The sequence below is a fragment of the Myotis daubentonii genome, chromosome 1 (genome assembly GCF_963259705.1).
Source record: "Myotis daubentonii chromosome 1, mMyoDau2.1, whole genome shotgun sequence".
Taxonomy (NCBI): domain Eukaryota; kingdom Metazoa; phylum Chordata; class Mammalia; order Chiroptera; family Vespertilionidae; genus Myotis; species Myotis daubentonii.
The window spans coordinates 37206701-37219691 of record NC_081840.1 but is presented as its reverse complement, the minus strand read 5'-3'; the positions used below and the strand labels follow the sequence as shown (position 1 = coordinate 37219691).

General features: G+C 39.3%; 1 protein-coding gene across 5 annotated transcripts in view; it reads left to right on the top strand.

The window, feature by feature from the left end:
* FBXO34 (F-box protein 34) overlaps positions 1-12991 on the top strand; it is an 86345-nt gene that overhangs the window by 57091 nt on the left and 16263 nt on the right. The window contains exon 1 of one of the 5 annotated variants that reach the window (XM_059695322.1): positions 8839-9003. The exons of the other annotated variants lie outside the window; for them this stretch is intronic. The gene's annotated coding sequence lies outside the window, so the exon portion shown is untranslated. Of the gene's footprint in view, positions 1-8838; positions 9004-12991 lie in introns of those variants that run through there. 5 annotated transcript variants of the gene reach the window in all.

Here is a 12991-nt window from a genome sequence, read left to right as displayed (position 1 = left end):
CTATGCTTAGAACATCAGCCCATGCACTGAAGGGTCTTGGGTTCAATTCCTGGTCAGGGCGCATGCAGGAAGCAACCAATTGATGTGCCCCTCTCACATCTATGTTTCTCTCTCCCCCCTCTCTCTACATCTATCTCTCCCTCCCCTCCCTTCCACTCTATCTAAAATCAATGGAAAAAATATCCTCAGGTGAGGATTAACAACAGCAAAATTTCCAGGAAAACAGCATGAATGGTATCTATGTTGTCATGTGTTTTTTAAAAGTTTTTAAAATAATGTTTGAGATGTGAGCATGTGTGTGTTTTGTACGTTCCTATGCAGCTGGGATCAGCTACGTGCACTTTTGTATATGTACCTAGTGTTTTTCACAGAAAAAAATCATACACAAGCAAACACAAAATTCACATTTTACTCAAATTATTACCCAGTGTATCAATCCCATATAGCAAACCTGATCGTACTTTACTTAGAAGTTCCTAGAGGGTAGGATAGAGAATCTGCCTTGAAAAATACAGAACTGCTGCCTAGAGGCCCAGGAAAGGGCTGATGGAGATTTGTGCAAAAAATCTTCTAAAAAGGCAGTTTATTGCTAAAATTCATGCATGTTTTGAATTCTTTCTCTAATATATTATTTCATTCTTAAACCTTAACAATGTTTAAAATTAATTCCATGGATTAACATTTGTTGTTGCAAGAATTAATGGGTAAGTAGGCTGCTTTCCTTAAAGTAAGTGTCCTACTCAACTTTGAGATAAGATGACTTAGAAAACTTTGGAGATTTGGGTAATAATGCATGAGATCAGACATCTTTAGAAAGAACATTATATAGTAAATGAGAACTAGAGAGATTTAGAGTGGTCAAGGGAACTAGTTCAAATTCAGAAGAGTATGAACACCTAGGAAGTTAATTCCATTTAGTTATATCAACTGAAGAAAATATTTAACAAAATGAAGATTAGGCCATTAGGAGGAGCATAAAAGCAAACATTTCAGACCATGTTTATTCTGCCTTTAGAAGAGAGGGGATGCATGGAAGAGGCTGTTTCTTTATTGTATTGACTAGTGGCCTGGTGCATGAAATTCGTGCACATTAAAAGGGAATTAATTAGAGGAAATATTTTAATATTGCTATTTGCCCTTTCTCTATAATAGAAGTGTCAGAGATGAAAGAAAATTAGTAAAATGTATATGAAAATCTCCCTCCTGTCAGAGTCTGGGGCACGCCACAGGACCCAGAGTCAAGTCCCGCCCACCCGCATGCACCTCGAAATCTCACGAGACCCAGACCCACCCGGCCCCACCCCCATTGGGTGAGATCCAGACCTGGCCAGCCCCACCCCCGTCAAGCCTCGCCAGGCAGGGGGCACAGCCTCAGGTTCCCCATCAAGCCCCGCCGGGCGGGGGTGTGTGGCCTCAGGTCCCCTGGCCTGGCGCTGGGGTGGGGGATGTGGCCTCAGGTCCCCCGTCAAACCCCACTGGGCAGGAAACGCGGCCTCAGGTCCCCCATCAAGCCCTGCTGGGTGGGAGGTGTGGCTTGAGGTTCCCCCGTCAAGCCCCACTGGGTGGGGCGTGCAGCCTCAGGTCCCTGCTGATCGCTCGTTATGGCTCGTTACGGGAACCCCACCTCCACTGTGGGCACAGCCATCTTGTGTTATGGGAACCCTGCCTCTGCTGTGGGCACAGCTATCTTGTGATAGCATGATGGAGTGAGGGTCAATTTGCATATTACCTCTTTATCATATAGAATTATTTTGGTTCTTGTGGGGTGGGGATAATCAGTTGTGGGTCAAAACTGTATTTCAAGATTCATTATAACTTGGGTTGAATTCTTCCTTAGATGATGATTCTTTCCTTGTGTAACCTAAACCTTCTGGTTTAATAATTTTAATACCAGGAAAGGGGGTAATATGAATGAAAGATACAGGTATTCTAATTTCTGAAATTGGAATTTTGGTCCCTGAGGCACACCATAGTATGAACTAGCTTTGGGAGCTTTGTTTACTCAGAGTGCAGTGATAAAAGTGGGTTTCTGGTTCTGCATTAGTATATGAAATCATGGCTAGGTGATCATCATATGATTTTATGATTCTCAAAATTTACAATTCCAACAATAAGAAAGTGTCCTATTTAGGACACCAAACTTTTTTTTTTTTAAGGCATTTTGGGATACATCCTTTTTTAAGACCAAAAAGAAAATTCCACAGTAATTTGACTTTTCTCTGATGAAATTTGCCTAATAATTAAGGAGATTTCCATTTCCTCTATTCCTAGTTCTATGTTAGGAAAAATGTTAACTTCGGTATTGTTTTTCTTTACCTTATGGGCTAGCTTTTGTTTTCATGTTAAGTTCAATGAAAGATAAATTTTTTTCCTGTTTGACTTGTCTGGTTTTTGTATCTCTATTAATGTTCCTCCATCTCCTCCCCCATCTTTCCAAATGAGAGCGTGTCATAGGCATTTACCTGTAGTTTTGGTTTGTTTCCTGTAGAGCCAGGCAGGAAATTTAGAGCTGAATGGCATCAGATAGCCGAGACATCCCTTTTCTCTTCCCATCCAAATTTAGTTTCAGTACTAAACACTTAGGAAATACTGTACACATTGATAACAGTGAAGTGACCTCAAGAATAATCTACTGATTTAAAACCCGATTTCTGGGTATTCCTCCTCTTCCTATATTGTCTCAGCCTCCCTTTTAAGGTTTTTTTGGTTTTTTTTTTTGTAGGGGCGGGGGCGGAGGCAGTCTACATAAATACAAGTCAGTTCCTGAAGTAAGACATATTGCAAAATGTTTTCATAGAGACAACATGGTGTATCTCTTTATTTAAACCTTTTATAACTTAAAATGTGTTTTGTTTTAAATTTTTAGTATGTCAGAAAATGTCAGCGTTTGAAGCAATGGCTACAATCACTACTGTGATCTTGAGCAAATTTCAGTTTCTGGGCTTTTATCTCCTTTTCAGCACTATGGTTACAGATTGTGAGGTACAAATGACATTGAGGGATATGAGGTTTATGGTGACATGAGGACCACAAGGGGATAAGTATGCAGACTGGGGAGAAATGAGCAGCAGCTGGTACAAAGACCCAAGATGCCAATGAGCTTAGGAACAGAAAGAGGGCCGAATGAGATGTTTATAAATACTTTGTAGATATGAAACATTCCTCTACAGCTCAGGTGCTCTTAGGGTTAGGGAAGATGTGTTTGTTGTTTTCCACTGGGCTGTGGTTCATTAGCTACAAGGCTACCCTCCTCCATAGGGAGTAGGATCCTGCTTTGAGGATGAAAAGGAAGAGTAGGACCCACGACTCACAAATTCCAGCAGTTTGTGCATTATGATTACTGTTCCTTCATTTGTACTAATGGTCTTTTTCTATAAGATTGGCATGGGAAAGAGAGGAATAGACTTAATGACTAGAAATTTGGGGTGAGGGAGTTCTATATCATTTCTGGCTCTTACCATGTTTGGCTTTGCTGTTTGGTATGTACAGTTTTGCCATCTATAAATCTAACACTGAAACCTGATCTTAGATATCAGGTTTTCTTTTGTGTTTTAGTTTGTTAACAATTGAAGTATTTAAGGGTTCTGGGTGTGAACTCTGCATGCGTTATAATTAATTTAGAGCCAGGGAAGTTAGGATTTTCTGCTGAAGTAATTAATGAAGCATTGTCACTTCAAAAGAAAATTTTATATATGTAGAAAATTTACAGGAATAACCAAAACTTGATAATAAGATATAGTTTGTTTCTATACCCTTAAAGATGGAAGTATTTTGAAACTTCTTGGTGTGTTCCTCCTTTCTAGTTTGGGTGTGTAGGAATCTGTTTATCAGAAATTTTGGTAGTGCTGAATTTTTTTTTTTTTTATCTTTGTAAACATGACCCTAGACAGCTGTGTTTAATACAGTAAAGAGCCGTGGGGAGACTTTATACTGTTTCTTGTTAGGACGTAGTATCTGTGTATTTTAGTATTTAAAGGATGTGGTTTGAGACTTTGAAAATGAGAGAGAGGTTGCCTAACTCATAGCTGAATGCTGCATATGTAGACTGGTCTGTCCTGGAGGTTGTTAAGCCACATGAATGTTGTTTTTACTCTAGTTAAACTGACTAGAGTAAAAACAGTATTAAGTTAAGTAACTTCGTTACGGAAGTGTTTGTTTGCACATGGCTAGTGAATAGGATTTTCTTTAAAATCTGATATTGCATAGGATTGACTTAGGTAACTGAAATGCGGGGGTGGGGGTGGGGGCCATTACACAAGCCAAAAACTACCTTTTACCTCGCAGAAAAATAAACAAGATTAAAGGTGACCACAGTGTCCTCTGTGTCTTCACCTTCTCCACCTCTTATCTCTGAGAGAGCAGGGTGCTAAGACCAGGAAACCTTGGGTGGGTGGAGTTGCTTAATTGCATCAACTTCCTAGGTTGCCCAAGTATTGATTAGTCAGACACTCACAGTGTTTCACTCAAGATGATTCTTGCTGATTGGCTGGTTTCTTTTAAGTCCTTAGGTTTGGCATTGATTTCACTCTAATGAATGTTTGCCATATATAAGGCACTGTGCTGTGTACTCTCTGAGAGGTACAAAACGAATTATGATTACTCATACCTTTCAGGAGTTTACAGTGTAGTAGGGGAGGGGAAGACAAGATAGACCATGGTAAGTAGTGTTCAATCAGAGGCAGAGTTTTGGGACTCCAAAAGAGGCGTGTAAAATCCATTCTGTATTATTGATGGGTGGGTGGGGATGGGGAAGTGGATGAGACCTGGGCAGGGAGGGGCCCAGTTGGGAAAACAGTTTCATAGTCCCAGTGGGTAAAGAATGATAGAGATGTTAATGGTAGGGGAAAGGGCCAAATAGCCATTGTGAAGGTGAAAGGAAAAATAGGAGAAACTAAGGCAACTCTTAATCAAAAGGTCTTGAGATTTCCCCCCAAATTCTGTGCAAAATTGTTTATGTGTGTACTCTGGCATTTTTCTGGGGCAGAGAACTCAGACCTTTTCTCAGTTTCTGAAAAGGGTCCAGGGCCCCAAAAAAGGTTGAAAACCATTGTGCTAAGTCAGCAATTTTCAACGCGTGTGCTGCAAGAATTTTTAAAACATGCAATACCTGACTATTTAGTCAGGGGCACTGACCTATTTTCCCTTAGATTTTCAAGTAAAAAATCGACACAACAATGGTTGTCCAGTGTATGAATCAAAATTATACCTATTTTTTTTTGTCAGATCAGGAAAACACACACACACGCACGCACGCACACACGCACGCGTGCCAGATTATTATCACCACCTGAGGTTTGTAGGCAAATTAGCTATAATTTCGCGCTGAAGTTGCTAGAGGGCCAGACCATTATAAATAGGGAAGCAGGTTGTTTACCACTACAGTAGAAGTGATTTAACAGCCTTTGAACGTGGGATATATTTGAACATGAGTGGCCAGATTATTATGACTACCTGATGTTTGTAGGCAAATTAGCCGTACACTGCATCGTATGGGATATGGAAGCCAAAGGTCTGTTCGAACACCTTTGCTGTCTGCAGTTACCAAGATAAAACGTCTCCAATTCGCACAGGAACACAAGGATTGGACAGTTGAGCATTGGAAAAAAGTCATGTGGTCCGATGAATCACATTTCTAGTTGCATCATGCAGACGGCAGAGTGAGAATTTGGCGGAAACAGCATGAAAGCATGCACCCCACATGCATGAGTACAACCCTTCAAGCTGGTGGGGGCAGTGTTATGGTTTGGGGCATGTTTTCCTGGCATGATTTGGATCCTTTAATTCATGTGGAACAATGTCTGAATAGCACAACATACCTAAGTATCATTGCTGATCAAGTTCATCCTATCATGTTGATGGCGTATCCCAATGGAGATGGCTTCTTCCAACAAGACAATGCGCCATGCCACGGTGCTCATATTGTGCAGGAGTGGTTTCAAGAACATGAGGGAGACTTTACCTTGCTTAGGTGGCCCCCACAATCACCAGATCTCAATCCAGTTGAGCATTTGTGGGACGAAGTTAAAAGAGCCATCAGGCAGCTGGTTCCACAACCATCAAATCTCACAGAATTGGACAGTGCTATTCATCAGACATGGTGTCGGATTCCTCGCATCACCTTTCAACATCTCGTGGAGTCAATGCCAAGAAGAATCGCCGCAGTATTGAAGGCAAAAGGTGGCCCAACGAAGTACTGATGGGTGGTCATAATAATCTGGCTACTCAGTGTATGTGTATATATATCCCACGTTCAAAGGCTGTTACATCACGTTGTTTACCCATATCTTCAGAAAAAAATCACTTCTACTGTCATGATAAACAACCTGCTTCCCTATTTATAATGGTCTGGCCCTCTAGCAACTTCAGCGCAAAATTATAGCTAATTTGCCTACAAACGTCAGCTGGTCATAATAATCTGGCCACTCAGTGTGTATGTGTGTGTGTGTGTGTGTGTGTGTGTTATTGTTGTGCAACAGAATTTTAGTACTATTAGTTTTTGTGTGCCATGAGATGAAAAAGGTTGAAAATTAGCTGTGTTAAGTTAACAACCTTTGATGACTGAGATGTTGATTTTTGAGGCTTTGTAGAGAAATAAGGAAGTGATGTGGTAGAACAGATTTTTCCTTGTGGGAGGTAGGGTGGGATTTGGGGAACTGAGCTTATGCAGTGTTCTCCAGGGGGCACCAGGCTGCCTCACCAGACTGGGTTTCTCACCCATCAAATTAGGTAGATCCATTAGAGACTGCATGACAATGAAGGGCAGGTGTTTTTTTTTCAGTCAAAGGAGTTCCTTAGCATTTCCCCCTTTATTTGGAGGCCAGATTGATGAAGATGTAGAGGACTAGGATGCTATTGTAGAATAGTTCCTGGCATTTACTTTTCATGAGTTCCTCTCATATGTGAAGTGTTCTGTGCTTGATCTTGTGGGGTAATCTATAAAATATTAGACAGGGACCCCTACCCTTCATGAGTTGATGGTATTGTAATGCTTTCCTTTGGACTTTTTGTTCACCTTGGATCTACGTATGTTTAGTTATCTTTGGGTCTTTATTTACTGGGCAAAGAGAAACATTTCTGCTAAAATGAACTTAAAGTGACTTTGGTTTGTGACTTATTTTTCCTTTTAAAGAATGGATTAACTACTGGGATTTGAAGGTTTAGAAAATACAGTCATAAATATACTGTACTTATAATTAGGAACCTCTGTACCACTGATTTGGTGACCTTTGGGCAGGATTTGACTCTTCTGACTATTAATCATTTGTTATATAAATATGTGTGTATACATGCACACAAGGCTTCATTTAAAATACTGTAAAGCACATTTAAAAAATGACTCAGTACTTAGCGTTCTAAGATGAACTGCCACTTGTATATTCAATCACTAAATTAAAATATTCATGCCCTAACCGGTTTGGCTCAGTGGCTAGAGCGTCGGCCTGCAGACTGAAGGGTTCCAGGTTCGATTCCAGTCAAGGGCATGTACCTTGGTTGCGGGCACATCCCCAGTGGGGGGTGTGCAGGAGGCAGCTGATTGATGTTTCTCTCATCGATGTTTCTAGCTCTCTATCCCTCTCCCTTCCTCTCTGTAAAAAAATCAATAAAATATATTTTTTTAAAAATTAAAATATTCATTAAGTTGTAATTAAATTAATATTTATGTTCACAAATATATTCATTAAATAAATATAATCTATGTAAGTATATTTAGTAAGTATAGTTATGATTTATATATTAATTATATATTCCTTAAACATATATCATTCATTAAAATTACTTATTACACTTTAATTGGTCAATTTCCACATTTGTGAAATGGGAGTAACAATAATTGTATTGATTTCATAGATTTCTCATGAAGATGAAATTATTTAATACATATACAGTAGGTCCTCGGGTTACGTCGGAGATCCATTCCTACAGCACAATGTAACGTGATTTTCGCCATAAGTCGGAACCCACGTACATAAGCACCTATGTCACTCCCATGGAGCACATACACAGCAGTAATGAAGTGAAACAGTAAAAATAATTTTAAAGAAAGATAATTCCTGACCTTTACTTGTGGTAAATAAATAATAAAAAACATAAAGCACATATGTACATACGTCGAAAGGACAGAACTTTTTTTTTAATAAATAAGTGGGAGATGGCGACATAACCATGAAATGACATACATCAAGTCTCACGTAACCCAAGGACTGTCTGTACATATATAATGAAACTCTTTAGACTAGTGTAAAGTTTAAGTGCTCAATAAATATCAGTGGCTATATTATTATTAGTAGTAATATTTTAATATTAATGCTGTCATTTTTCTCTTCCTTGTGGGTGAATGTGGAGGGGAGTGGCTTGTTATAAAATGACTAGAGTCCTGGTGCACGAAATTCGTGCACTTGGGGGCAGAGTCCCTCAGCCCAGATTGCAAGAGGGCACAGGCCAGGCAGAGGGACCCCACTGGTGCATGTTCGGGGCTGGAGAGGGACACGGGAGGTTGGCCAGCCGGGGAGGGACTGCCGGAGGGCTTCAGGGCGTGTCTGGCCCATCTCACTCAGTCCCGATGGGCTGCACCCCAGCAGCAAGCTAACCTATCAGTCAGACCGTCTGCCCCTGGTGGTCAGTGCATGTCGTAGCGAGTGGTTGAGTGGCCTTAGCATATCATTAGCATATTACACTTTGATTGGTTGAATGGCCAACCAGACGACCGGACACTTAGCATATTATATTAGGCTTTTATTATATAGGATTTTATTTAACTGCCTGTGTTTGTTTCTCTTTCTTTTTATCTTTCTTGTTGCTTTCTGATTTCCTGTCCAGTTTTCAGTAATGGGAGTGGAGTAGGACAAGAACTTATGTTAGTTGGTGCCCTGTGTCTCTACCAGGAAGGAGAGGATGCATCAGGCAGCCTGTGGCTTGGTGGGCAGGGACTTACAATGAGCCCTGCAAAGCTGCCCTGCCCAGGGAACTACTGAATTCCACAGTTTCTTCACTTCAAATCAGATGGTATGCAGCTCCACACTGTGTGTGCGTTATGGACATTTTAAAAGACCAGTAATTATGGAAAAATTTAGTCAAGTACAAAAATATAGAAATAGTATGATAGTCCCCCACTTAGCTATTACCCAGTTTCAGGGCCTTTTTTTTTTTTTTTTTTTATTGCTTAAAGTATTACAAAGGGTATTACATATGTATCCATTTTATCCCCCCGCCCTAGACAGTCCCCTAGCCTCCCCTGTCACCCAGTGTCTTATGTCCATTGGTTATGCTTATATGCATGCATACAAGTCCTTTAGTTGATCTCTTACCCCCCTACCTCCTGCCCCCCAACCCTCCCCGGCCTTCCCGCTGCAGTTTGACAATCTGTTTGAGGCAGCTCTGCCTCTGTATCTATTATTGTTCAAAAGTTTATAATGGTCTCTATTGTCCATGAATGAGTGAGATCATGTGGTATTTTTCCTTTATTGACTGGCTTATTTCACTTAGCATAATGCTCTCCAGTTCCATCCATGACGTTGCAAATGGTAAGAGTTCCTTCCTTTTTACAGCAGCATAGTATTCCATCGTGTAGATGTACCACAGTTTTCTAATTCATTCATCTACTGATGGGCACTTAGGCTGTTTCCAGATCTTAGCTATGGTGAATTGTGCTGCTATGAACATAGGGGTGCATATATCCTTTCTGATTGGTGTTTCTGGTTTCCTGGGATATATTCCTAGAAGTGGGATCACAGGGTCAAATGGGAGTTCCATTTTCAGTTTTTTAAGGAAACTCCATACTGTCTTCCATAGTGGCTGCACCAGTCTGCATTCCCACCAGCAGTGCACAAGTGATCCTTTTTCTCCACATCCTCTCCAGCACTTGTCGTTTGTTGATTTGTTGATGATAGCCAGTCTGACCGGTGTGAGATGGTACCTCATTGCTGTTTTGATTTGCATCTCTCGGATGATTAGTGACTTTGAGCATGTTTTCATATGTCTCTTGGCTTTCTGGATGTCCTCTTTTGAAAGGTGTCTATTTAGGTCCTTTGCCCATTTTTTGATTGGATTGTTTATCTTTCTTTTGTTAAGTTGTATGAGTTCCCTATAAATTTTGGAGATTAGGCCCTTATCAGATATGTCATTGGCAAATATGTTTTCCCACACAGTGGGTTTTCTCGTTGTTTTGTTGATGGTTTCTTTTGTTGTGCAGAAGCTTTTTATTTTGATGTAGTCCCATTTGTTCATTTTTTCTTTAGTTTCAAGTGCCCTAGGAGCTGTATCAGTGAAGAAATTGCTTCGGCATATGTCTGAGATTTTGTTGCCTTTGGATTCTTCTAGAATTTTTATGGTTTCCCGTCGTACATTTAAGTCCTTTATCCATTTTGAGTTTATTTTTGTGTATGGTGTAAGTTGGTGGTCTAGTTTCATTTTCTTGCATATATCTGTCCAATTTTCCCAGCACCATTTATTGAAGAGACTATCTTGGCTCCATTGTATGTTCTTGCCTCCTTTGTCAAATATTAATTGAGCATATTGGTTCGGGCCGATTTCTGGGGTCTCTATTCTATTCCATTGATCTATATGCCTATTCTTGTGCCAGTACCAGGCAGTTTTGAGAACAGTGGCTTTGTAATACAACTTGATATCTGGTATTGAGATCCCACCTACTTTGTTCTTTTTCAGGATTGCTGCAGCTATTCGGGGTCTTTTTTTATTCCAGATGAATTTTTGGAGAGTTCGTTCTAGATATCTGAAGTATGCCGTTGGTATTTTAATGGGAAGTGCGTTGAATTTATAGATTGCTTTGGGTAGTATGGACATTTTAATGATGTTGATTCTACCAATCCATGAACACGGTATGTTCTTCCATCTGTTTATGTCTTCCTCTATATCTTTTTTCAACGTCCTGTAGTTTTCTGAGTAGAGGTCTTTTACCTCTTTAGTTAAGTTTATTCCTAGGTAGCTTAATTTTTTTGGTGCAATGGTAAACGGGATTGTTTTTATAATCTCTCTTTCTGAAAGTTCACTATTGGTGTATAGAAATGCCTCAGATTTCTTGGGGTTAATTTTGTATCCTGCTACATTGCCAAATTCATGTATTAAGTCTAGTAGCTTTTTGATGGAATCTCTAGGGTTTTGTATGTATAATATCATGTCGTCTGCAAATAAGGACAGTTTTACTTCCTCTTTTCCAATTTGGATGCCTTTTATTTCTTCTTCTTGCCGAATTGCAATGGCTAACACTTCCAGTACTATGTTGATTCAGGGCCATTTTTGTTTGATCTATACACCGAACCATTTCTTCTCTCCCATATTGTTTTGAAGGAAATCTCAGACATATAATTTAATCTAAAAAGATTTTAGGATGTATATCTTAAGAGATGAGAACTTAAAAATTTAGACATACATGTATACATACACAGATATTAATTTTTACATTGTATCTGTTTGATTTAGGGTCCACATAATTAAAGACTCTTTTGATGTATAGGCTCCCCTCAATCTCTGTCTTTCTGTTTTTCTTAGAATTTGTTTGACAAAACTAGCCTTATTTTGTTCTATAGTTTCTCCCTAATCTAGATTTTGCTGTTTTGTGTCCCTTAGGTATTCAACTTTTCTCTCTCTTGTGTTTCCTGTATATTGGTAGCTGATTAAGGATTGACCAGATTAGTATTGATTTTTTTAAAGTGCCTTCCACCCCCATCAGGAGTATGTAATGTGTGCTTGTGTTTCAGTTTTGGGATGCTAGCAGCTACTGATGATCAATGCCTAGATCTGTTAATTCACTAAAAGTTGGAAAACTGTAGTATCTATTTCTGTCATTCCATCCCCCTTTTTTTTTAAATCAAACTGATCAGGAAGCCCTAACCGGTTTGGCTCAGTGGATAGAGCGTCAGCCTGCGTACTGAAAGGTCCCAGGTTCGATTCCGGTCAAGGGCATGTACCTTGGTTGCCGGCACATCCCCAGTAGGGTGTGTGCAGGAGGCAGCTGATCGATGTTTCTCTCTCATCAATGTTTCTGGCTCTCTATCCCTCTCCCTTCCTCTCTGTAAAAAATCAATAAAATATATATTTTTTTTAAAAAAAAACTGATCAGGAAATAAATTTTATTTAAGTCATTTAATGGCTTTAAGTTGTTTTATTTTGAATTATTATTCTTTCTCTATGGCTTTGTAGCAGTAATTAAAATATAGTACTTGATTTGGTGTTGATGTGCAATATACTATATTAAGTAGTTGGTTACTGCAGAATGACTCCAGACCATACAGTTCATCTAGTTAGGAAGTTGTCATAGAGTGCTTACTGATGGTTATTTTCCAGCTAGAAATACGAATTAGGGATAAACATACACTCTAATTAGTATGTAACTTCTCTGTTTGTATAATATTATAAAGTATTGTTTTAAAGTATTACCCGCTTATGTAAATTATTTTTAAAATGAGCTATGTGTTTGATTTTCTAAAAATCCGTTCTAGGCTTGATTTGGCATTGGGAGTAATAAAGTCTAAAATATGTCTCTTTGCCGAAACCGGTTTGGCTCAGTGGATAGAGCATCGGCCTGCGGACTGAAAGGTCCCAGGTTCGATTCCGGTCAAGGGCATGTACCTGGGTTGCGGGCATATCCCCAGTAGGAGATGTGCAGGAGGCAGCTGATCGATGTTTCTCTCTCATCGATGTTTCTAACTCTCTATCTCTCTCCCTTCCTCTCTGTAAAAAATCAATAAAATATATTTAAAAAATAAAATAAAATATGTCTCTTTAGTATAGTTAGCTTTGGTGTTACTTATAGAAGACCTGAGTTTCAAAATTGTACAAATGTTTGGTAAAATTATAGAAGAGGCTTAGAAGATAATGTGATTTTTTTTTCAGTTTTCTAATTTACAGTATGTTCTATTGCATAACTTCTGCCTTTTACATTTGAGTATTATCCAAAGGGTCTGGTGCCCACTTTGTGTCTTTGAGGACCTTCCAAATAGTTCTCTATTAATATTTATAATATGATAATATTTTT